Source organism: Bubalus bubalis, chromosome 10 (assembly GCF_019923935.1).
Source record: "Bubalus bubalis isolate 160015118507 breed Murrah chromosome 10, NDDB_SH_1, whole genome shotgun sequence".
NCBI classification, from domain to species: Eukaryota; Metazoa; Chordata; class Mammalia; order Artiodactyla; family Bovidae; genus Bubalus; species Bubalus bubalis.
The window spans coordinates 62803062-62825922 of NC_059166.1; the positions used below are offsets into that span (position 1 = coordinate 62803062).

Genomic DNA, 22861 nt, shown 5'->3' on the forward strand with positions numbered 1-22861 from the left:
GAAGGGCTTGGCTGAGTGTACCTGGCAGGTCCCACTCAGCAGAGGCTCAGACCCTGACACCTTGTTCAGGGCTAAAAAGCAAAGGGAAAAGCTCAGAGAATGCAAGATGGCATGAAACGGGCTTTAAAAAAATGATTATAACATACTTTTTTTTTTTTTTTTTGCATATGGCATCTAGCAAAAAGTTTGCTGGTAAAAAGCTACTGTCAATCATATTTTATGTGAAACTCCAACCCTCCCAGCATTTTTGACTCTTAGAGTCCTCTCTCTTTTTCTCAAACCAAAGAAGAGTTCTTTGCTTTTCACCAAACAACTTAGGCCTTGTTCTCATTTTTTCACTTGGGATGTTTAAAATGCTCTCAGGAAACAGTCCTACCATTCAGAAATTCCAAATATATCCGTGAGCCTTTATTATTCTTCAAGGTTACAGGAATTTTCCTTGGAAACTATTTGAATTTGCGTAGAATTTTTGCCTTTCATGTCTCTTCTTGCTTTTAAAATGAGTTTCGGTAAATAGAAGTCTCTGAACTGATATTTACTTTTTTGTTGTTTTTTATTTTGCCACATTTAGCCTGCCTAAATATGCTTTGTCATTAAAAAACAAAAAGTAATTTCAGGCTGTCCCCCTAAAGTTCCTTTTAAAAATTAACTGTGCAAGGTATCACAGCGTGCCATTTGTTACCTTAAAAGCATTAAGCTGGTATTGACATTAAAAGAAGAAGCCAACTTAACATAAAAAAGACATCTTTTGGCATCTCTTTTAACAATCTGAACAAAACCTCGAAAGCAATTCCACCTTCTGGTCCCAACTTTGTAAATCAGACCCCTGAGGATGCCAAATTTCAGGAACTCTTTTTATGCTGAGACAACCCTCCGAAGAGAATGAAATATATTGGTGTTACCAGTGGAAAGGAAAGCTTGCACATCTGAGGCACCGGGGAGAGGATGCTGCCTGCCTCGCTTCTCACCCAGCATTTTGGAGCGGAAAATGACAGCCTTGGCACGGCAGCCTCTCCCATACGGCAAGTGTGTTGGCTGCAAAGGCACTTCCGGATCCCAGCAATCTGTCCCGGCCAGGCCCAGCACAAGCTGTGGAGCCCAACCTGGAGCTGGATTCTGCAACAGGCTCCTGCGTCACCAATGGGACCCGGGCAGAGGGACTGTGTATGGCTCTTCCTGGGAATGAGAGTGCTGCCTGGCCCAGTGGGCTCTGCTAGGGCAGAGTTGAAGGAACCGCTAAAGTAGATATAAAAACTGAGAAACATCTCTTGTAACACTGCCCTGAAACTATTTAAAAGGGGCACCTGAGGGGTCCTGAAATGCTCTGTATGCTCTTGTACAGTTGGGTTTGATCAGGTCGGGTGGGAAGCTCACAGATATGGGATCACGTGATCTGAGGTCATCACACTTCCTCCTCTAGTAGGTGTGCATCAGGAAGGTCATTTAACCTCTCTGGACCAGAGAATAACATCTTCTCTCTGGGCTGCTGTGAAAAGTGAGTTGATGGCCTGTAAAATGCCACTAAACAGGCGGTGACATCATGGCTATCCAGGGCTCTGGACTAAGAGTCGTACCCTGAGAAGGCACCCTGACCTCCAGGCAACTAGCTTTTGACTCATGTTTATTTTTCGAGGCTCGTCACTCTGCCCTGTGCTCACCTGTCCTCCTGCTGCACCGCGGACCTTTGGCCGAGCCCTTCCCCCACACCCTACCTATGCCTCTGCCACTCCCTCTGGAGGATGTGTCTTCTCCCTAACTCCACCTGTCTCCAGGAGACTGATTTCCCCACAGGGCAAATCAGTCTCATTTACTGAACCAGCATCTTTTGAGGCTCTACTCTGAACCCGAAGGAAGAATCATGAATAATGAGAAACTCCAGCCCTAGAAGAAGAGAGAGACCAGTGATCAGCCAGTTCTGGGCAATGCAATTAAGTTACAAGAGAAAAATGGGGATGATGCCCCGGAGACTACTGTGAGCCCTGCACTTAAAGATCAGGGTTAGAATGGATCTTCTTGTCAACATCGTTTCACAGGCGCCTTGACAAAAGAACCTGTGCTGTGCTCATCTAGGGAGAGATGGCAAAAGCAGGGACCGTTCAGCCTTCCAGCACAGGGTTGGTCCCTGCAACACCCAGAGACCTGGGACAGAGGGGTTCCCACACTTCTCAGTAAGTTCTCAGGCCTACTGTGTGGGGAGTGTCCTGAGCAGCCTGGAGTGGAGACATCCTGTACTAAACAGAGGGTGATGTCACCCAGGCACTTTGCTGACGTGCCTGCTGAGAGTCATTTCTTATTGGGGCCAAAGTAACACTTAGCAATCATAGTGTTTGATAAGATGGTGATGAGTGATCAAGCCACAGTACACTGGAGAGAAATCAGGAATGCAAGAAGTCAACCTTCCCTGACTCACCAACAGGGTGACTTTTCCCAGCCACACCCTGAAGCTGGGGGAGAGGTCTCAACGGATCCCCTACCTATAGCTGAGACGTCATCTGGAGGCAGATAAGCTGAACAGGGCGCTGGACAGGTGGACATAGTGCCAGCTAAATTATACAGAAATGATTTCACTCATTCATTCATTCGTCTGTAACTAGTTGATCAAATGGGCTGGACTTGGTGGGATATAACCAGGAAATGGCTTCTTTTTCTCTTATCACTGCCCTTCCAAATTGCTGTCAAACCTTCTTTCATTGGGCAATATCTCAGGCAGATCTCAGAACTATTCAGCCCCTTTCAGGTTATTAATAAACTGTCCTCATGTTAAAGTATTAAAAAGCCCAGTCCGATATACATTTTACAACTGTTTCCTGCCAAATTCAAAGCTATTTCATCTTCCCTCAGCTCAGGATTGACCCAAGCTCAAAAAGATTGCACAGTCTTTGATTGTTGTGTTGTCTTTTGACTTTCACTATCTGCTTCTGACTCTCCAAGGTAGAGGAAGAGTAGGGAGAAAAGGGGAAGAAGCAAAAAGGTCTTTTTACTTGGTGGGGTCTGCTGTAACACAGCCACTGATGTCCTCTGAATATGGAAGTTTTTGGGTACTGGTTCCTTCTCTTGTAAGGCACTTTCATGGGCTCCTTGGACCTGCCCCATTCCCACCCACCCTCTCTGGCTGACTCTGAGGACCCCCCTTCAGATCCAAACCAATGGGATACCCCATATGGCCATCTAATGCCAGGTTCACCTCCCCGTGGCAGTCAAGGCCTTTGGCCAGTCCTATTAAGAGGACTCAAGCCCAGCTACCATTCTCAGGATCCACATGGTCCACAGAGGAATTCTCACGTATTGTCTCTAGACCCTGCAGTTCAGCAAGCATCCACCAAGAAGTGAGATTTTATCTCTGTTTTTGGCAGACTTCCCTACTCTCTGAATGGGCCTCTTAGAGCCAACTTCACTTGGATGGGGGAAGCATTCCCTCCCCTCCTCTGATGAGAGGAAAAGGAAAATAAATGCACAATACTTCTTATTAGAACTCCCCTGTAGTCCATCTAAAATCATATCTGTATACCTCTATCGTCTATCTCTCTTGTTTTGGCCAACTCCTAACAAGGCTTACATGGAAGCTGCATCTCTCTTTGGGCCACTTGTTACCTAGCTCTGCTTTGAGCCTCAGCAAAAGTTCTCAACAGAAAAATTCCAATTTAACCTTCTGTTATTCACTACTAATTCATTCATCCACAATATTTATTCAGTAAACACCCAGGAGAACCACGTGCCCAGGATTATGTGCATGTGTACTCAGTAAGGAGCAAAACTGGCCCAGCCCTGACCCACTTCTGGGTGTTCTGGGTGGATCCACCATTACTGGCCTCCTAAAACCTTTCCAGAACACCTAAATTTGATTAATCCAACATCCTATCTACTGGAACTCTGTTATTCAGAGCTCGCACACGATAGCTACAAAGACAGCTGTAACTTCATGTCTGTAGTATTGGTCCCAAGTGCTACAAGATCCTAAAGTGCCTTTGAGTCATCATTGATAACTTAATCATCAGAATTATTTTAGTGTTGAGTGTATTTTGCTGATATCTGATTCTTTAGCAAGTACAAACTTAGTTGTGTTTCTATTTTAATACTAAATAGACATATGCTCTAAGATACAGTTCCCTATAATCAGAATATTTGCTAAATTATAACTTCCCATTATTTGACCAGACTGAGTTCAGAACATTTTCCTGTTTGTTTATAGAATACTTCATAGTTCTATAAAGTGTGCATATATGCACATATGTATATAAATTTTTTCCAGTTTTTTTTGAGGGGGGTGCATGTGTATTTTCTTTTATTAGATTGAATTTTCCTGGTATTTTCCCTTTCATCCAAAAAATAAAAGTGTCCACTTTCCTGGCTTCAATGGATATCTCATTGAAATATTTAACTTGATTTTTTAATGCAAAATTATGTGTTTTTAAAACCCTTCTCCTGTTCTTGGCACTACTAATTGAAAACATTCAACTTAGAATGTCTGCCTTGTTCTTGAAGTTGGATTCTATGTGTGTTGATTTTGTGGGAATTTTTTTTTTCATCTCATTAAACCTCAACGGAGATGAAAAGTTTTGATCTTGTGCAGGGAAAAACACTAGCAAATCTTTAGTGTTGCCAACTACTACATTTCAAAAAGTCTTGCATTCTAACCCCAGTTCCCTGATGTAATATACATAAATCTCATTAACCTTATAAATATGATATTTCAGGAGCAAAGAACCTCTCCCTTCTTCCTTTATTATGCCTAATTTGCATAATAGCACCTAGTCCAAGTGTTGGCAGATAATAATATCTTAAAGGGCACTAAAGTATAAGAATAACTACATCCTTGCAGATGTTTTATGAAATATACCCCATTAGTCACTTTATAGTTGAGAGGCAGAAAAATAGGCACCTAGCAACAGCATGCTGCTCCTTGGGATGAAATAAAAGCCATTTTACATCCAGAAGATATTGTCTTTTCTTTGGGAGGGGTGGTATCAGGCTAGCACATTTAATTACATAGAAAACTCTCACAAGGAGATTGGGCTGTTGATTGTCCACATGCATGATGAATGACAGTAATGATATCCCCGACGATGGCTTTTGGTGGAGGGGATGGGGCTCGCTGGGAGCCTTCCAGACAAGTTCATAAGTCATTCCTGTGCAGAGACCCTGAGACTGCTTAAGAATTGCGCTTTTCCTCTGAAAAGCCACCTTCCTGCCTCCCTCTCTTCCTCTCTGAGTGGATTCTGGAAGGGGGGCACTGCCTGCCTCCAGAACCCAAAAGTAAGGATCTGGCATCTAATACAGTATCAGGACCCACTTTCCCCCCGCTGGCCACCAGCAACCACATGAAAATGCTAAGCCCGCATTAGCACCCTATTAGGTTGAATTTCCAGAAGGTTCTTTTCTCACACCAATTAGGACATGTGCAAAGTAATAGGAAGCAAGCAAAAGTGATGAAGGAATAAAGCATGGGTAGAGCAACTGTCCTCCAATAATTGTATTTTGTTCTATACTTCTCAATATTGTACAATTATAATCTTTGATAATAATTAGTTACTCAAGAATTATTAGTTACTCAAGAATAATTTATGAGTATTGTTCAATTGTCATCACCAATAGAATGATACTTAGGTGTGTTCTTTCTATAAAACTTAATAAGTAACAAGGAAAAACAAAAACCTAACTTTCAGCGAGGGGGAATTCCTTGAGGAATTCTACATATCTATGTACATTCCTTGAGGTGCTTGCCTCTTGGCCAGTGCAGAGGACAGCCCACCATGGCCCCAAGGCCACTCTGCAGACATTTGCTGAGCCCCTGAGGATACATAGCCCTGACCTCTAGCAGTTCCCCTTCAGCAGGGGAGTGTGGCACCCAGGAGACTTCCCAGAAGCAGGTTATTCTCTCTGCATTGTGGGGACTTGGAAGCAGGCAGAAATTCACACTTAAGTCAGTATCTTGCCTTCAAGTCTTGGCCTCTGTTGGTTAATAGTGGAATGTAAAGTGAAGCAGTGCAGTGGGGGTTAGCACACGTGGGGAAGCCAGGGCTGGAGGAGAGGTGGACTCTCCCTCTCTCCTTAAAAAATAAAAACAGAAGGCAGGAAGGAAGGGAGGGAGACAGAGCACAAAATGTTAGAAATCCTGATGACTATTGCACAATGTTGCAAATGTAATTAATGCCTGAATTGTACACTTGTCATTCAGCCAGTAAGTCCTGTCTGACTCTTTGTGGCCGCATGGTCTGCAGCACACCAGGCTTCCCTGTACTTCACTATCTCCCAGAATTTGCTCAAACTCCAAATTTTAGGTTATATGTACATATTGACCACAGTTTAAAAATAGTATAATATACTCCAAACCATTGAATTGTACATTTTAAATGAAGTGACTTGTATGGTATCTGAATTTATATCTTAAGCTGGTTTTTAAATTTTTGGTATCCATGAGTTGTGTGTGTGTGTGTGTGCACACACACACATGTATAAGCACGGACACAGGGCAGCAGGAGAGACTGCCAACTTCTAAGTTAATCTACTTTGGCTGGGAATGTCAGAGTGAGGACTAGACCAAGGCATGGAGCAGAAATGTAACATATATATCCCTTGTTTACAAGTGCCCTGGAGGAAGGGAGAAAGATGTAAAGTATGCTGCTGCTGCTGCTAAGTCACTTCAGTTGTGTCCGACTCTGTGCGACCCCATAGACGGCAGCCCACCAGGCTCCTCCATCCCCGGCATTCTCCAGACAAGAACACTGGAGTGGGTTGCCATTTCCTTCTCCAATGCATGAAAGTGAAAAGTGAAAGTGAAGTCGCTCAGTCGTGTATGACTCCTAGCGACCCCATGGACTGCAGCCTACCAGGCTCCTCCGCCCATGGGATTTCCCAGGCAAGAGTACTGGAGTGGGGTGCCATTGCCTTCTCCTAGAAAGTATTGTATGATGGATACTAAAATAATATCGTCAGAGTACAGGCTTCACATACTTTTATAAGTGGGAGGCATCTCTGCTTTTCTGTATCCTTTGTTTTCAAAGTCAGAGGCATGGCTAGCTCTGCTGATGGAGGCCAGTGAAGTTGTGACAACTAGTGATCAAGCTGAAGCTCCTGTACTCCCAGGAAATGTCTGACTGTGCTTAGGAATGCTGCACATCTCCTTTGATTATGCCTTGGAGCCAGTGTTCCTTTTTCTGGAGGAGCCTTCAAGATCAAGGAGGCATGGTTTCAAGGTCAAGGAGGCATGGTGGAGGCGACACTGGGTCTGGGTCAAAGACCGCCTCCCTTCCTGGGAGACCTTGAGGGCTGGACGGTTGCCTGGGGTTCTTTGGCTATAAAATGTCGATGGTGATTCCCATGTCTTCTCCTTGGAGTAGCGTGAAAAGGGAAATCCAAACAAGATAGCAAGTGAGCCTTCAGTAACTGTGAATCACCGCCCTTGTGGAAGGTGTTCTGGGTGTACATAATAGAAAACCTAATACATGAGCAAAAACAAACAAACAAAAAACCCAGAAAGAAGGCACTTAGTTGAAAGGATACTGGGAAATCTCTTAGAAACCAGGGTCAGGGAGTGAGCCTGGATGCAGAAATGGGGTCTGGAGAGCTGGAAGCTCACTCCCTCTGGCTCCTCTGTGCGTCCATCTGTCTTCACGCCCCTCCCTCTCTGCAGGCTGACTTCTGTTGCTCCGGCTTGCAGGCCAAATATGGTCACCCCGTGGCACCTGTGATTACATGCCTCTGTTTAAACCATGAGCCCAGGCTTTTCTCTCATGTCCTCACTTATGGCTCAGCCTGGGCAGGCGATCATGCCTTGTCTGCTGAGTCGTGAGTGTGGGCAGGGGTCACACTGATAAACGTCATCCTCTGTCCATCCCTGTTGGCGGACAGGCACCAGGAGAGGTGCCCCCTACAAACATGATGGCAAAATCTAGTGGTCTGATTACATCAGCCAACGGAAGGGTGGCATTTGATTTTAAGAACCTCCTTTTATACTGTCCTTGTCTCCGCTGTCTTCTGTGAGTCCTGTCCTGTGAGCCCTGTGGAGCCTGGCCCTGGCTGGGAGCTGGGGCCAAGCAAAGTGAACCACGGTGATGCTGGGGGTCCCTCAGAGAGTGGAGCTGGGCTTGTGGGATGCTTCAGGGGCCCAGAAGTCACCCTGCAGCTGAAGTGGGACCAGGCTGTTCTGCTTGTGCTCAGGGAACCCTGTTCATTTCTCACAAAGTGCCTTGCAAATGAGAGTGGGTACAGGTCATAGGAGGGTTTCCCAGGTGGTGCTAGGGGTAAAGAACCCACCTGCCAATGCAGGAGACATGAGAGATATGGGTTCAATCCCTGGGTTGGGAAGATTCCTTGGAGAAAGTCATGGCAACCCACTCCAGTATTCTTGCCTGGAGAATCCCCATGGACAGAGGAGCCTGGTGGGCTGCAGCCCATATGGTCACAAAGAGTCGGACACAACTGAAGCGGCTGAGCATGCTCACATGCATAAGTTGTAGGAACCCATTTCAAGCTAGCTTCAGCAGAGTAGGAGACTTTTTCTGGGTTTGCTTTTCTGGATCCCTCTGTCCCGTCCCACCTGCTGCCCTTGAGCCACTTCTCTATTTCCCAGCTCTCCACCCAGAGATAGACATGGTGAGTCCTGCGCTGATCTCCTCCCATGAAAGGACAGTGGGGAAGATGCTGAACTAAGGGCTGCTGACATTTTTCCTCCTTTTCCTTTCATTGCCCATGGTCTGCAATTACTCCTTCCAGTCTTGGCCTTTAAAGCTGTGAGAGGGTGAGCAGGTGTTGAGAGCAACTTTGCTCTTTTTGAGTCAATCTTGTTATGTGGAAAAGGTCCAACTCTCTCGGGGGGGCTGACAGCTCCTTCAAGGCCAGACCACTGGGCAAGGCTCCCGAGAGCAGTGCTAGCCCGCTTGCAAGGAGCTGGGCCAGGCCTGCTCGCCTCTGCCCCCAGGAGTAGGCTGCTTTTCAAACAGATGTACAGATAATTGACCGTCATAGGTGGACTGCAAAGGTGTACCAGGCTTGCAGAAAAGAGAAAAGAACTCTGAGCTGAGGACACTTCTGCCCCTCAGGTCTGTGCCCTCCTTCCATCTTTCCTCCACCCTCCTGTGCTGTTGGACACGGAGGAGCCAGTAACTTGCCAGGAGGCCTGCTCCACGTGTTGTGGAAGATGCTGGTGGTGGGAAGGGCAAAGGGGAGAGGGGGGAGGTGTGCAGAAGAGCAGGCCTTACCTGCATCTAAGTGGGCAAACCCACTGCAGGTCCCTGCAGGACTTGAGCCTAAAGGATTAACCCTTAAGAAGCCACCAAGGCAAATAAGTACGTGATTACATTCACGGCTAGTTACTTGATAATAATAACCAGCATCTGTTCCTGGCACAGTTCTAATCCGCTTACACTTGTCAGTTCATTTAATCTTCACAGTGCTACAAGGTAGGCACTTCGATTAGCTTCATTTTACAAACAAAGTCGAGGCACAGACTGGTTAAATACTGGGCCCAGTTTCACAGGGCAAATCAGTGACAGAACCAGGATTTGAACACAGATAGTCCCCCTCCAGAGTCACTCCTCCAACTGCTTCCTAGGTTATCGGCTTCTCAAGATGCAGGACAGGGTGGAATCAGTCTTTGCTTTAGTGTGCTGGGATCATTTAAAAGATGCTACTAGGGAGAAAACTTATTTTTAAAGTCTAACCATTGGAAAAGCAAGTTTTAGCAACAGAAGGTTTCATGATCCATTCGAAGCTCACCGGTCAGTTTGCATGCCTCCTAACTCCCACAGGAGTAAAACTGGCTGTTCTCGCTGCCATTAGCAGAGAGGAGCCACGCACTCAATGCGCAAGGGGAGGGCGGGCCAGTCCTTATTTAAGCCATGTGATCTGATGGGTGGGGGGCGGTGCTGGAAAGTGAACAAAGCTGGGAATTATTGCGCTGCAGCTCACCCTGACGCTTACTGTGATTCTAGAATCTGTGAACATATGGTAACTGCTGGAAGTACCGAATAGCAGTTGGAAACCATAGACTTAAGGAACAAACCGGCTACTCTCTTTTTGTGTGTGTGTGAAAAGAAACACACAATTTTTAAAAATTGAAGTATAGTTGATTTACAATATATTATATTTGTTTCAGGTATAGAACATAGTAGTTCAATATTTTTATAGATTACACTCCATTAAAATTATTAGAAAATATTGGCTATATTCCCCGTGCTGTACAATATATCCTTGTAGCTTATTTATGTTATATCTAGTAGTTTTTAACCTCTTAGTTCCCTCCGCCTCTCTGGCCCTCCCCACTCCCTTCTCCACATTGGTAACCTCTGGTTTGTTCTCTAATATGTGAGCCCGTTTGGTTATATTCATTCACTTGTTTTATTGTTTAGATTCCTCTAGAAATGATTACATGCAGTATTTGTCTTCCTCTTGTACTACTCCTGCCCTTCACATCTTTTCCCACAGCCCATTTTCACTCCCAAATCTGAAGCAAGTCCAGAACAAACTGTTTCCTCACCTTCAATCCATCCCCCACACATCAGTGTGAGAGTTTTCCCTCTCCTTTTCCAGTTTTGGTTGGACCTTAAATTCCTATTCTTTGTTGTATGGGGCTGGATGGAGAGCTGGAAATGTCAGGATGACAGCTTATTTGAGATCCGTGTTGGCCCTTGGGAATTCAGGCCAAGGGCTGCTTCTCTTGCCAGTTGACGGAGCCCCACTGTGTAGCTAGCAAAACCCACCCCTTCCCCTCTCCTGACACCTCCCCGCTCCCCAACCTGGTCAGCAACCTTTGCATCTTTCCCCTCTTCTCTGACTTCTTTGGGAGCATCCTGCTGGTGATGTCCACTCCCCCTCTCTGTGCCTGGTGCTGACTCCAGTTAGCCTCTGTCTTAGTCTGTTCAAGCTGCTATAACGCCACAGACTGGGTAGCGTATAAACAACAGAAACTTACTTCCCACAGTTCTGGAGGTTGGGAAGTCCAAGATCAAGGTGTCGGAAGATATGGTGTCAGGTGAGGGCCTGCTTCCTGGTTCACAGACAGCTGTGTCTTCTTGCTGCATCCTCTCATGGCAGAAGGGCTGAGGGAGCTGGCTGGTGTCTTTGTTATGAGGGCACCAATCCCATTCATGTGGGATTCATTCAACCCCATTCACCTTCACGACCTAATCATCTCCCAGAGGCCCCATCATTTGGGGGAGCTAGGTTTCAACATATGAATTTTGGTGAGGGGGAGACACAAATATTCAATCCGTAGCAACCTCTGTCATTGTCTAGTTTACATGTTTTGTCTCTGTCTTCTAAACGGTTAAGATTCTGGAGAGTCTAAACCGTGTTTTCTTCATTCACTACCTGCCTTACTCCATCAGCAAGCAGTGCTTGTCGCTCCTGTGTCCACATCCATTCATCTTTGTAGACTTAATGTTGAGCACCCTGCCTTTGACCAAGAAATGAATCCACTGCTATTCAGAGATTTTCCTGTCTTCTGACTCCTCTTTTTCTTCCCCAACCAAGTTGCTTTGGGAACTAAGGGAACTAGCTTCCCCTCCTCTCGTAGTGAGAAAGGTCTGCAAGTCAGTCTCATGGGTAAACTGAGGCTCCCCTAGATGCCTGCTGTTTCATATAACAAGTTCTCCCAGAAAAACCAGTTTGGGCAGCACATTCTGGTCTAACCACATCTCTCTAGAAAGCCCTATACAGATAATGCTAGCTTCCTATGTGGTATCCACTCTCTTTCTTTCTTAGAGACAGAGATACAATGTAATTCCAGGTGGCATGTAGTCAGTCAAAGGACTATGATTTTCTGCCTCTTTTGTAGAAGATGAAAGCAGAAATTGTTGGATGGAACTTCTGGGAAAGACTTTCCTGCCCTTCCATCCTACCTGCCTTGTTTAGGGTGTGGATGTGATGGCTGGAGCTGCAAGAACCATATTGAGTTCACAAAGAAGAGACTAAAAGAATCACAAAGACTCGGTCCTAATTTTCTTGATTCTAATTGATTCATAAGCCACTGATCCAATGCCAGTAATTACCCACACTTTCATTTCACATTAAACAATAAATAGACCATTGTGTTTAAGTCACTGTAACCAGTCCTATTACTAGCAACTAACAGCAATTTCTAGCTGATACACTGAATTAGATGATAGTTCAGTGAATACTTGAAGGCCTTAGTTACAGGGAGTTGAGCTCTTTATAAAGGCACCGTTCTCAGAAATTCTTCCTTTGCTGACAAGCCCTGGTGTCAATAGTCTCTGAGTTAAGTGAGATCTTTTTGGTGTTCCCAAATTTAACTTCTTCAGTGAAAGTGAAAAATGAAAGCCACTGGGCTCCCTCCCTAGAAGCAGTTTTAGGAAAGCAAGTCATCATATCCCCTTGACGCGTGGTCACCTGCAACAGCATCGCCGATACCATGCCCGCGAGCTACATGTTGAAGTTCTCCAACATCTGGCAGCTGAGCTGCCACTGGCTTTTTTAAGCACAAGTAAAACCAAGCATTCGAATGTTCCCAATTTAGCCTCTGAAGCATTATGTTGGGCGCCTCTACCTTGGTCCACAGCTGCCAGCAATCCAAAGCTCTTTCTTGTACAGACATTTTCAGTTTTTTAAATTTAGGTATTCTCCTCACTCCCAATGGTGGTGAAGTTACCCTGGAGGAATTTTTATAGAGGCAGTCACTGTTGTGTCTTACCAACCAAAGGTGTCTAAAAGGTTTCCCTGGGGCTGGGGTGGTAGGGACGGTCTTTAGAAGAGAGCAGAAAAACCTGCTGAGAAGCTGAAAGTCCCGTGTCCTGTTAATGCCTTATGAAGAACTCCTTCCTCTCTGTAGCCAGGCCCTCATCTCAAGCAGCCAATTTTTTCCCATTTTTTAATGAATTTATTTAGTTTTCATTGAAAGATAATTACTTCACAATATTGTGTTGATTTCTGCCATATATCAACATGAATTAGCCATAGGTATACATGTATCCCATCCTTCTTGAGCCTCCCTCCCACTTCCCACCCCACCCCACCCCTCTAGGTTGTCACAGAACCGCAATGTGAGCTCCCAGAGTCATACAGCAAATTCCCACTGGCTGCCTGTTTTACATATGGTAGTGTATGTTTCCGTGCTGCTCTCTCCATTCATCCCACCCTCTCCTTCCCCGCCCCCGACTCCTGCCATGTCCAAAAGTCTGTTCTCTGTGTTTTCAAGCAGCCAGTTTTAAATGGTAGTCATGCCATAAGGGTGGGGTTAAGGTGGTGGGAATAAAACCCCACCTTCTTTCTCCTTCATGCCTGTGCAGGGTGAGAAGCCGAGTCAGTGGGAGGCAGTGCTCCGGAACTGAAGGACTCCATCCTCAAGGGCTGACTGTCCCATCTTGTGGACCCCTTCATCTCCAGACGATGCTGCCCAGGACCTGAGGGTTCTTAGACCGCCCTCTTCTTCTGTGCTCTTCCTCTAGTCGTGCTCCAGGTTAGTGCCACAGTCTGTAAGAAGCGAGTGGAATCAGAGAATATCAGCAGCACAAGGGGCTTCAGAGACTGCCTCACCCCCACTTTCTAATTTGACATTTGGATAAAACGAAGTCCATGGCAGGCAGATGACGAGTCTCAGGGCACATCACTAATTAGTGACTAGCTTTAGGTCCTGACCCTAGGCTGGCAAGTTTGGCATAGTAATAGATAATAGCAAGAATGTACACACACACACACACACACACACACAAACTCTTGTTTAGTTCACTATGTGCATGGTGCTGTTGAAAAACATGTATAGGGTTGTGTGCATATTATCTTTCCCATTTTATGCATAAGGAGTACAAAGCTCAGAGATGTTAAGTGACTTGCCCAAAGTCACAGCTGGTGACTGGCAGAGCCAGAACGTGAACTCAGGCCGTCTGGCTCTGCTCTTGACCCCTGCACAGTCCTGACACACTTGCGTGTGGTCTTCACTCACTTATGGTCCAGAGGAAGGATCTCTAATAAATTCCTTGGCCAGAGGATTCCTGGCTTGATATCTTACCCTTAGAGGGACATTTCCCAAAACATGATGGTACAAGGTACTAAAGTAAGGCTTCAACAAAAACTACAGCTAAGCAAAAAATTCCATGGTCAAACAAATGTGCAATGTTGTATTAAAACAAGTTAAACAGAATTGCTTTTACCACAGAACTTCTCAGAGCCTTCCATATGCCAATGGACATTGTGAATTTTCTAAAAGAGTCTAAAAGCATTTCCTAAACCTTTTGGAACATGGAGCGTTTTTTCATGCATTGATGTCATCACACATCATGTGGCTTCTGGAAAACTCAATCAAGTAAAAAAGGCAAATTTTATTTGATGTATTGTTATGAAAATAGCTTTGACCTCAAGAATGCACTAAAATGGAAAACAACTTTGACTCAAAGATACCCTCCAGGGTTTCCTGGAACACAGTTTGAGAACTGATGTCCTAGCAAATAATATATTAAAAATAAGACTTGAAGGACAGGATCATGGGCTAAATAGCATCTTGTCCTCGTGAAGGACAAGGAGAAAATCGAATGAAAGAGCATGAATGTGTTTTAAGAATAAGTCTTTCATTCTACTAATTCCTTATTTTCCCTTTTCTTTCTCTTCTCTTCCCTCCTTTCTTCTTTCCATTTAAAAATTCCTCATTGCTCCATAAAGGATTTAAAGTAACTTACTCTTCCAGTAAGTCAACATTCTTATTGATAGAGCCACATTGCAAAATAAGTAAAGTGTTATTTTAGTGAGGGGGGGTGCTGTCCCTATCCCCCCAATTCTCCTTGATTTGCACCCCTATAAATCAACCTGAAATTTCTATCATTAGCATTTTGGTTATTTGAGTAAAGCCATGTCTTTCTAGAAAGAGGCTCTGGTTCAGATATAATTTGGATATGGCAGGAAGTGTGACGTGTTGGGCTACACCACCTGAGCCTCTGCACAAAGGGCTCAGTTTAGGGAGCTTTTCCCGAATAAGAATCCTGAGGGATCGGGACTCAGAATGGGGGACTACTGCTGCGGCTACCCTCAGGAGACCCTAGAAAGTGAGGTACCTGGTGAGAAGCAGCTGCTGTTTTTTAGGGAGATGTCCAAAGGTGCCTTTTATTCATTTAACAATTTTACCTGGGGTCTGCCCTGGATCTGAGGTACTAGACCAGAGGTTTTTGAGGGCTTCCCTGGTGGCTCAGACAGTAAAGAATCTGCCTTCAATGCAGGAGACCAGGGTTCGATCCCTGGGTCAGAAAGATCCTCTGGAGAAGGGAATGGCAACCCACTCCAGTATTGTTGCCTGGAGAATCCCATGAACAGAGGAGCCTGGCAAGCTATAGTTCATGGGGTCACAAAGAGTCAAACATGACAGAGTGACTAACACAGGGGTCTTTGAACCTGACCTCAACCTTCAGGACAAAGCCAATGTGACATCCAGGGTAACCCAAACCAGGTGGGAAAAATGAAACATCTGTCCTACTGGGTGACACGGCGTCCTCCTTTGTAACACTGGCCTGTGCAATGTCACCTTGTCCTTTTGCTCACGAGGCAGCTGATCCATAGGAAGATGCCCCGGTGCCCACAGCCTGGGGCCAGATGGAGAATCACCGGGTGGAGGGACACTAAGGGTCCTCCCCGTCCTGAGGGCAGCTCTGCCTTCCTCGCTTCTTTGTCTTTTCCAGCCTTGGGTTTTAGGGCTCCTGCCAGTTGACGCTAGCAGTGAATCACCACCTCTTACACTTGCCGCTGCCACGTGCCATATGCCACACTTGAGCCCAGGTGTGTGCCAGGCGAATCCTTAGCTGTTTTCCTGGAGTGGGCTCACGTGATTGACGTGCTCCTCATCCAGGCAAACCATCCAACTAAGTGTTTTATAAACAACAAGACAAATTTATTGGGGGTTTTCCACGTACAATAGTACTACACACTCCTTCAGAAAATACAGATGAGAAAGTGGAAAAGTCACCCACAATCCTGTCACCCAGAGATAAGGACAGCCAGCTCTGGATGTGAACCCCACCTGCCCTACAGACACTTGTGGAAGGTCCCAGGTGGGATTCATACGTGGCCAGAGTCATGGCCATTCTTCCACCCTCCCCGCCCTCCACGCCCATCCCCATTGCTTTGCAGCAGTGTCTACACTGCAGAAGGGGCCGGGTTTTGTGTGTGGCTTCTCTGGCTTAGAGGGTAATGGAGAGGACAGCGTGGAGTCAGGCCCCTTTCTGTCTCAGGGACGGATGGATCTGATGGGGTGCGAGGGGGGAGGAGCCCGCTCCACAATTCTGAGTGGGATTCAGTGCGTCCCACGCAGTGAGGACTCGGGAGTTCAGCTCTGCTCAGGCGAATGAAGGATGTCTGTTCTCCGCCATGTATTGAAGCCACTAATTTCCTCTCGGGACACCCCTGTTATGGAGTGGGGGGCCTCCAGTAGGGATACCACTCTCTTGCCAAGTGTCTGCCAGTTTAATTCCTGGTTCCTCTGCTCACCCTTGATGCTGCCTTGGTATTCCCTTTAGATCTCCTAATTTGAAGTCTGTATTTAGTCTTTTCCGCCTTAGCACATGCATAATAGTTAAATATGAAATCCAAGACGTCATAAACCACTGGCCTCCTGTTTCATATAAAATGCATGAAGAGACATCACCAGCATTCACAGGCTCTGATGAATCACCTCAGGTTCTCAACATCTCCCCACCACTCTTTAAAAAATTTTTTTTATTTTGAGTTGGGGGTTCCCCCTGTGGCTCAGTAGCAAAGAATCTGCCTGCAATGCAGAAGCCGCAGGTGATATGGGTCAGGAAGATCCCTGGAGGAGGGCATGGCAACCCACTCCAATATTCTTGCCTAGAGAATTCCATGGACAGAGGAGCCTGGCAGGCTACAGTCCATGGGGTTGCAAAGAGTCGGACATGACTGAAGCAACTTAGCACAAGCACGCACATAGCCAGTTAACAGTGTATCACTCTGAATTCTTCAGATTAAACAGGAAAAGAGCTGGGGAAAGTTGGGCTCTTTTGAGGCCTGCGCTGGCCAGCTAGAGCAATCCTCTCTGCTGGCTCAGCCTCTTCACCGGCAGCCCTGCTGGCTCATCTGTTTATTCTGCAATTAGTACTAGAAGGAGACTCACGGGGAAATTTTTGCCTGGGGGCCCAGAATTTATATTTCAGAACTTCTTCCCCTCGTTAGAGCACCAGATTCTGTCAGGAGAGTTTGAAAACAATAGCTCTCAGTGCTCTTCCAAAAATACTCTTGATAATAATCATTGGTAATTTCAATATCCACAAACGTGGTCTTTCTAATACTGTTTCCCAGTTCTTCAACTTCTCCTCCTCCCAGTGATCTTATCCTTTATGGCATCTTTAAAAAAATTTTTATATGTCTATCTCACATACAGTACTGCTTTCATTCATTTCTCAAAATTTTATTGGTAAATAGTTGATTTACCTTGTATTATTTTCAGATTTACAGCATAATGATTCAGTTATATATATATGTGTGTGTGTGTGTGTGTGTGTGTGTGTGTGTGTATATACATATATATTCATTCTTCTTCAGATTCTTTTCCCATATAAGTTATTACAGAATATTGAGTAGGGTTCCCTGTGCTATACAGGAGGTCCTTGTACAGGTTGGTTATTTATTTTATATATTGTAGTGTGTGTATTTTAACCCCAAGCTCATAATTTATCCACCCCTCCTCACCCCCCTACATTTCCCCTTTGGAAACTGTTTTTGAAATCTGTAAATCTATTTTTGTTTTGTAAATAAGTTCATTTATAAAAATTAGATTCCACATATAAGTGATGTCATGATACTTGTCTTTCTCTGGGTGACTTCCTATGATAATCTCTAGGTCCATACAAATTGCTGCAAATGGCATTCTTTCATTCTTTTTTGCTTAGTCGCTCAGTCACGTTCGACTCTTTGTGACCCTATGAACTGTAGCTGGCCAGGCTCCTCTGTCCATGGAATTTTCCAGGCAAGAATACTGGAGTGGATTGCCATTTCCTTCTCCAGAGGATCTTCCTAATCCAGGGATTGAACCCACATCTCCCGTGTCTCCTGCATTGCAGGCAGAGTCTTTACTCACTGAGTCATCTGGGAAGCCACTAGGAAATGACAGTGACACTCTTTAAGTAGGATTTTCTACCAGTTTCATCAGAATTGACCATGTATCTCAAAACCTTAGCTGGTTGGTCATCCAGATGGCAGATTTAGGAGAGGGGATGCTAGGATGGAACAGGACAGAAACTCGGTCTGTTAAGGGAGGCAGTGAACCAGCAGCTGAGAGCACGCACTGAGACCCTGTCAGCGGTGGGTTCAAGTCCCTGCTCTGGAACGTTAATGAGATGACCTAACCTGAGCATCTTGAGAGTTGATGTGATGTGTGGAAAGCACCAGAACAGCATTTGGGACATAGGCACTGTCACATACTCACTGTTAAGACTTTTTTAAAAAAATTAAACATGGCACCAAGAAGTTTTTAAGCACATTCTGGTTTAATTGGCATTTTGACTCTGTAAGGTGGTGTCAGTATCTGTTCTGCAGATGGGAAAGTGGCTCTCTAGGCTGCCTGGCCTGCCCCCAGGAGAGGGGGTAACACAGGTATGTCCGTGGAGGGCGTGCAGGTGAGTTATCCAAGGTAGGAGGAAAGACAAGCTCTCCCCTGGCTGCCAGGCTGGAGGTGCAGAAGCTCATTCATCCTTCCCTGGGCACGTGGCTGGTCTCCTCAGAAATTGCTGGGGCAGGTCTAGTGGTCAGGGCACTTGGCCTGAGGCCCCAGCATGGGCTGCTCACAGAAGCATGTGACTGGGGGAGGAATGACAAAGTCGGGATTCTTGTTCCAGGTTATTGACGCAGGAGGTGGGAAGGGATGGGGGCACATGGGAAGTTGGTGAAGACATTCCCCTGACTATTCTTTCTTATGGCTGAATAATGTTCCATTGTATATATGCACCACATCTTATTTATCCATTCCTCCATCAATGGATGTTTAGACTGCCTCCATGTCTTAGCTATTGTGAGTAGTGTTGCAATGAACATAGGGGTACAAGTATCTTTTCAAATTATAGTTTTCTCCAGATATATGCCCAGGAGTGGGATTGCTGGGTCATCTAGTAGTTCTAGTTTTAGTTTTTTAAAGAAACCTCCCATAGTGATTATACCAATTTACCTTCCTGCCAGCAATGTAGGAGGGTTTCTTTTTCTCCATATCCTTTCCAGTATCTGTTATTTGTAGACTCTTTGATGATGGTCATTCTTACCAGCGTGAGGTGATACCTCATTGCAGTTTTGATTTGCATTTCTCTGATAATTAGTGACATTAAGCATCTTTTCACATGCCTCTTGGTCATCTGTATGTCTTATTTTAAGAAATGTCTATTTATATCTTCTGCCCATTTTTTTGATGGGTTTTTGTTTTTTGATATGGAGCTGCATGAGCTGTTTGTATATTTTGGAGATTAAGCCCTTGTTGTTCAGTTCATTTGCAAATATTTTCTCCTGTGGGTTGTCTTTTTGTTTTGTTTATGGTTTCCTTTGCTGTGCAAAAGCTTTTAAGTTTAATTAGATCCTATTTGTTTATTTCTGCTTTTATTTTCATTACTCTAGGAGGCGGAGCAAAAAAGATATTGCTGCAATTTATGTCAAAGAGTGTTTTGCCTGTTTTCCTCTAAGAATTTTATAGTGCCTGGCCTTACATTTAGGTTTTTGATCCATTTTTTAGTTTATTTCTGTATATGGTGTTAGAGAATGTTCTGATTTCATTCTTTTACATTCTGTCCAGTTTTCTCAGCACCACTTCTTGAAGAGACTTTTTCTCCATTGTATATTCTTGCCTCCTTCATCATAGTTTAATTGACCATAGGTGTGTGGGTTTATTTGGGGGATTTCTATCTTGTTCCACTGATTCATTATGGTATTTTGGCCACTCATGCCCCTCACCATGCCCTAGACCTTGCCATTACTAACAGTTGTACTCCTTTCGTAATCTCAATTTCAAATGTTCCACCCTCTCATCATAGTTTTATCCTTGCAGTTCAGGCTTCTATTCTGTCCAGTGGTTCTTCCACCTCATTGAGATTCACAGTCAATGGACCTATCACCCTTTCACTGTTCCCCACCACCCCCATTGTCACCCACAAGTCCTCACTGCCCTCCTTACCCTCTTAGATTATGTGGTTTCTCATTATCACCCTGGCCACTAGTACACATTCAACTCCCTTCCACCTCTTCCTTCATTGCACCTTCTTGGCAAGACCAGAGAGGCCTGGCTGAATCTATCTCTGTCCACTGTGTCTGCATCAGCAAGGCTGAGCATGCCACTGGCTGTGGTTGAACTTCAGGTGGGACCTTGGTGCTGGCCTGGTCCCTCTATTCCATTTCCCTACACCATTATTCTCCCACTCTGTAAGACAATGATCCCCCATTTTCTCCTCCCTTCTCAAACCCTCAGTCTTCCTCCCCCGTGCTCACTCTCAGCTGATGACCTTGCTTCCTAGTTCAGGGGGTTATAGAACAATAAACGGACAAGTCCCACATCCCCACCACCGCACCCGCCCATCCTCATCAGTGCGTGACTGTTCTGCCTCCCCTGCTGGCACTGGGGTGAATTTCCCAAGCTTCCATCAGCAGTACTCAAAGCATGGTCCTTGCTCCTGACTGGCAGCATCAGCATCACCTGGGAGGTGATCGGAACTACCAATTCTCCAGCCCACTCCAGACCTGCTGAATCAGAATTTGTGGGGTAGAGCCTGGGAACTGTCTCTCCAAGTGATTCTTCAGCACAATGAAATTTAAGAAGCACTTAGCTAGAACCCTTTCTCTCTCACCTGCTCAGGAATATCCCCCTGGGGTGGCTCCCTCTCTCTTTTGCATCATCGCACTTTTTCCTCTTTTGGATAGATAAATTTCCATTCCATCCTGTATATAGGCTGGATACAAAACACACAACCTCTCTTGATTCCAAATCCCACTTTAGCTACCACCCCATTTCTCTACTTCCTTCTTTCTCTTAACATCCCCTCCATCAGTCTTTTGCTCCCACCATCCCCTAAAATGAACTTGCTAAGGCCATTTTGGCAGAAACTGGCTATATGGTCACCCAACTGTTTCTTCTTTCTGGAGACACAACTAACTGACATTTCTCAATATCTGTGCATGTAAATAAGCCCAGATGACTAGTTCTTGGTGTGGGAGCGTGAACCTTCAGACTGAGGCATTTGAGCAAGGGTGTGCTTCGACATGGACTGTCCCTTCCCTTCTCTACAATAATGATCCCCACGTTTATATCTCTAGCCTGGACCCAAGACTTGCTTATCCAAGTGCCTACAAGGCATCTCCATTTGGCATCCACTAGACATCTCAATAGGGCTTCCTACGTGGTGCTAGTGGCAAAGAACCTGCCTGCCAATGCAGGAGACACAAGAGATACAGGTTCAATCCCTGGGTCAGGAAGATCCCCTGGAGGAGGGCCTGGCAACCCACTCCAGTATCCTTGCCTGGAGAATCCCAAGGACAGAGGAGCCTGGAATATCCCTCCGTAGGGTTGCAAAGAATCAGGCATGACTGAAGTGACTTCACATGCATGCACACATCCAATGCACCATGTCCCACACCAGACTCCTGATGCCTTTAGTCACCTTTCACCCATCATCTTCTCCTTCTTGATAAAATGTTAACTCTGTCCTCCCAGGTGCTGAAGTCAAAACAATGGACTAATCCTTATTTCCCACATCCCATTATTATCAGTTCCTACAGATCTTACCTAAAAAACATCCTGAGCCTCATCTCACCCTTGTGTAGGTGCTGTCTGGGTTCCAGCCACCACTGTCTTCTCTTGCGGACACTCTTGCCATATCCTCCTAATTCTCTTCCTGCTCACATTCTGCCTGTCTCTATGCTGTTCTCAATAGAACATCTAGGATGATCTTTAGGCCCAGAAATCAAATTATCTTACTTTTCCAGTCTTGCCCTGCCCCCAGATCACTCAGAATTAAAACCTAAGTCCTTGAAATGGCTCTCAGGCCCCACATGGACTGGCTCCCATCACCTTTCTGACTTCATCTCTTCTGACTCTCTCCTTGGTTGGCTCCCCTCCTGTAACACTATCTTCTTTGCTGTTTGAAGCATATTCTTGCCTGGAATACCCTTGCCCAGATAGTCACAGCCCACTCTCGCACTTCCTGTAAACCTGCAGTCAAATTTACTTTCACAGAGTGACCTTCCCCAATATAAACTTATGCCCACCCACCCCTGTACTCCCTGTGCCTCTTAGCACTTTATACCACCTGGCAGACTAGACATAGACTTATTTTTTGTTTGCCTATTCTTACCAGAATGTAAGGAGAACAGACCATCTTCTTTATTCTGTGTCCCCAGAACACAGAACAATGTTAGGTGAGCAGTAGGTACTCAAAAAAACATCGGAAATGAACGAAAGAATGAATAGCTAAATGGACCAGCCTTGTTGGGCCCAGGAGAGGAAGCAAGTCTCACCAGTTGAGTTTTTTTAATAATTAAATGTATTTTTAATTGAAAGATAATTGCTCTACAATATTGTGTTGGTTTGTGCAAAACATCAACATGAACCACCCATAGGTATACCTATGTCCCCTCCCTCTTGAACCTCCCACCTCCCTCCCCATCCGACCCCACTAGGGTGTTACCGAGTCCCGGTTTGAATTCCCTGAGTCACAGCAAATTCCCACTGGCTGTCTCTTTTACATATGGCACATGTGTGCTTTGTTCCTGGTGAATGAGAGTCCTTTCTTGCTCTCCTTGTGAATTTTGTCACAAGGATCTTGTCTTCAAAGCCTCTCGTGTACCCTGTTTTGAACTGCCTGGGAGACTTGTCTCCTCCTGATGGAGTTGGCCTCTTAGACACCCTTGGTGACATCGGACATGAGTCCCCAGCACAGCCTTTGCTTGT

The 22861-nt window shown here is 45.4% G+C and overlaps 1 long non-coding RNA gene across 1 annotated transcript in view; it reads left to right on the forward strand.

The window, feature by feature from the left end:
- Positions 1 to 13496, forward strand: part of LOC102399319 — a 29814-nt gene extending 16318 nt beyond the window's left edge. Inside the window, exon 4 of the long non-coding RNA XR_006542425.2 lies at positions 13242 to 13496. This is a non-coding gene — a long non-coding RNA (uncharacterized LOC102399319). The remainder of the gene's footprint in view (positions 1 to 13241) is intronic.
- Positions 13497 to 22861: the final 9365 nt, after the last annotated feature.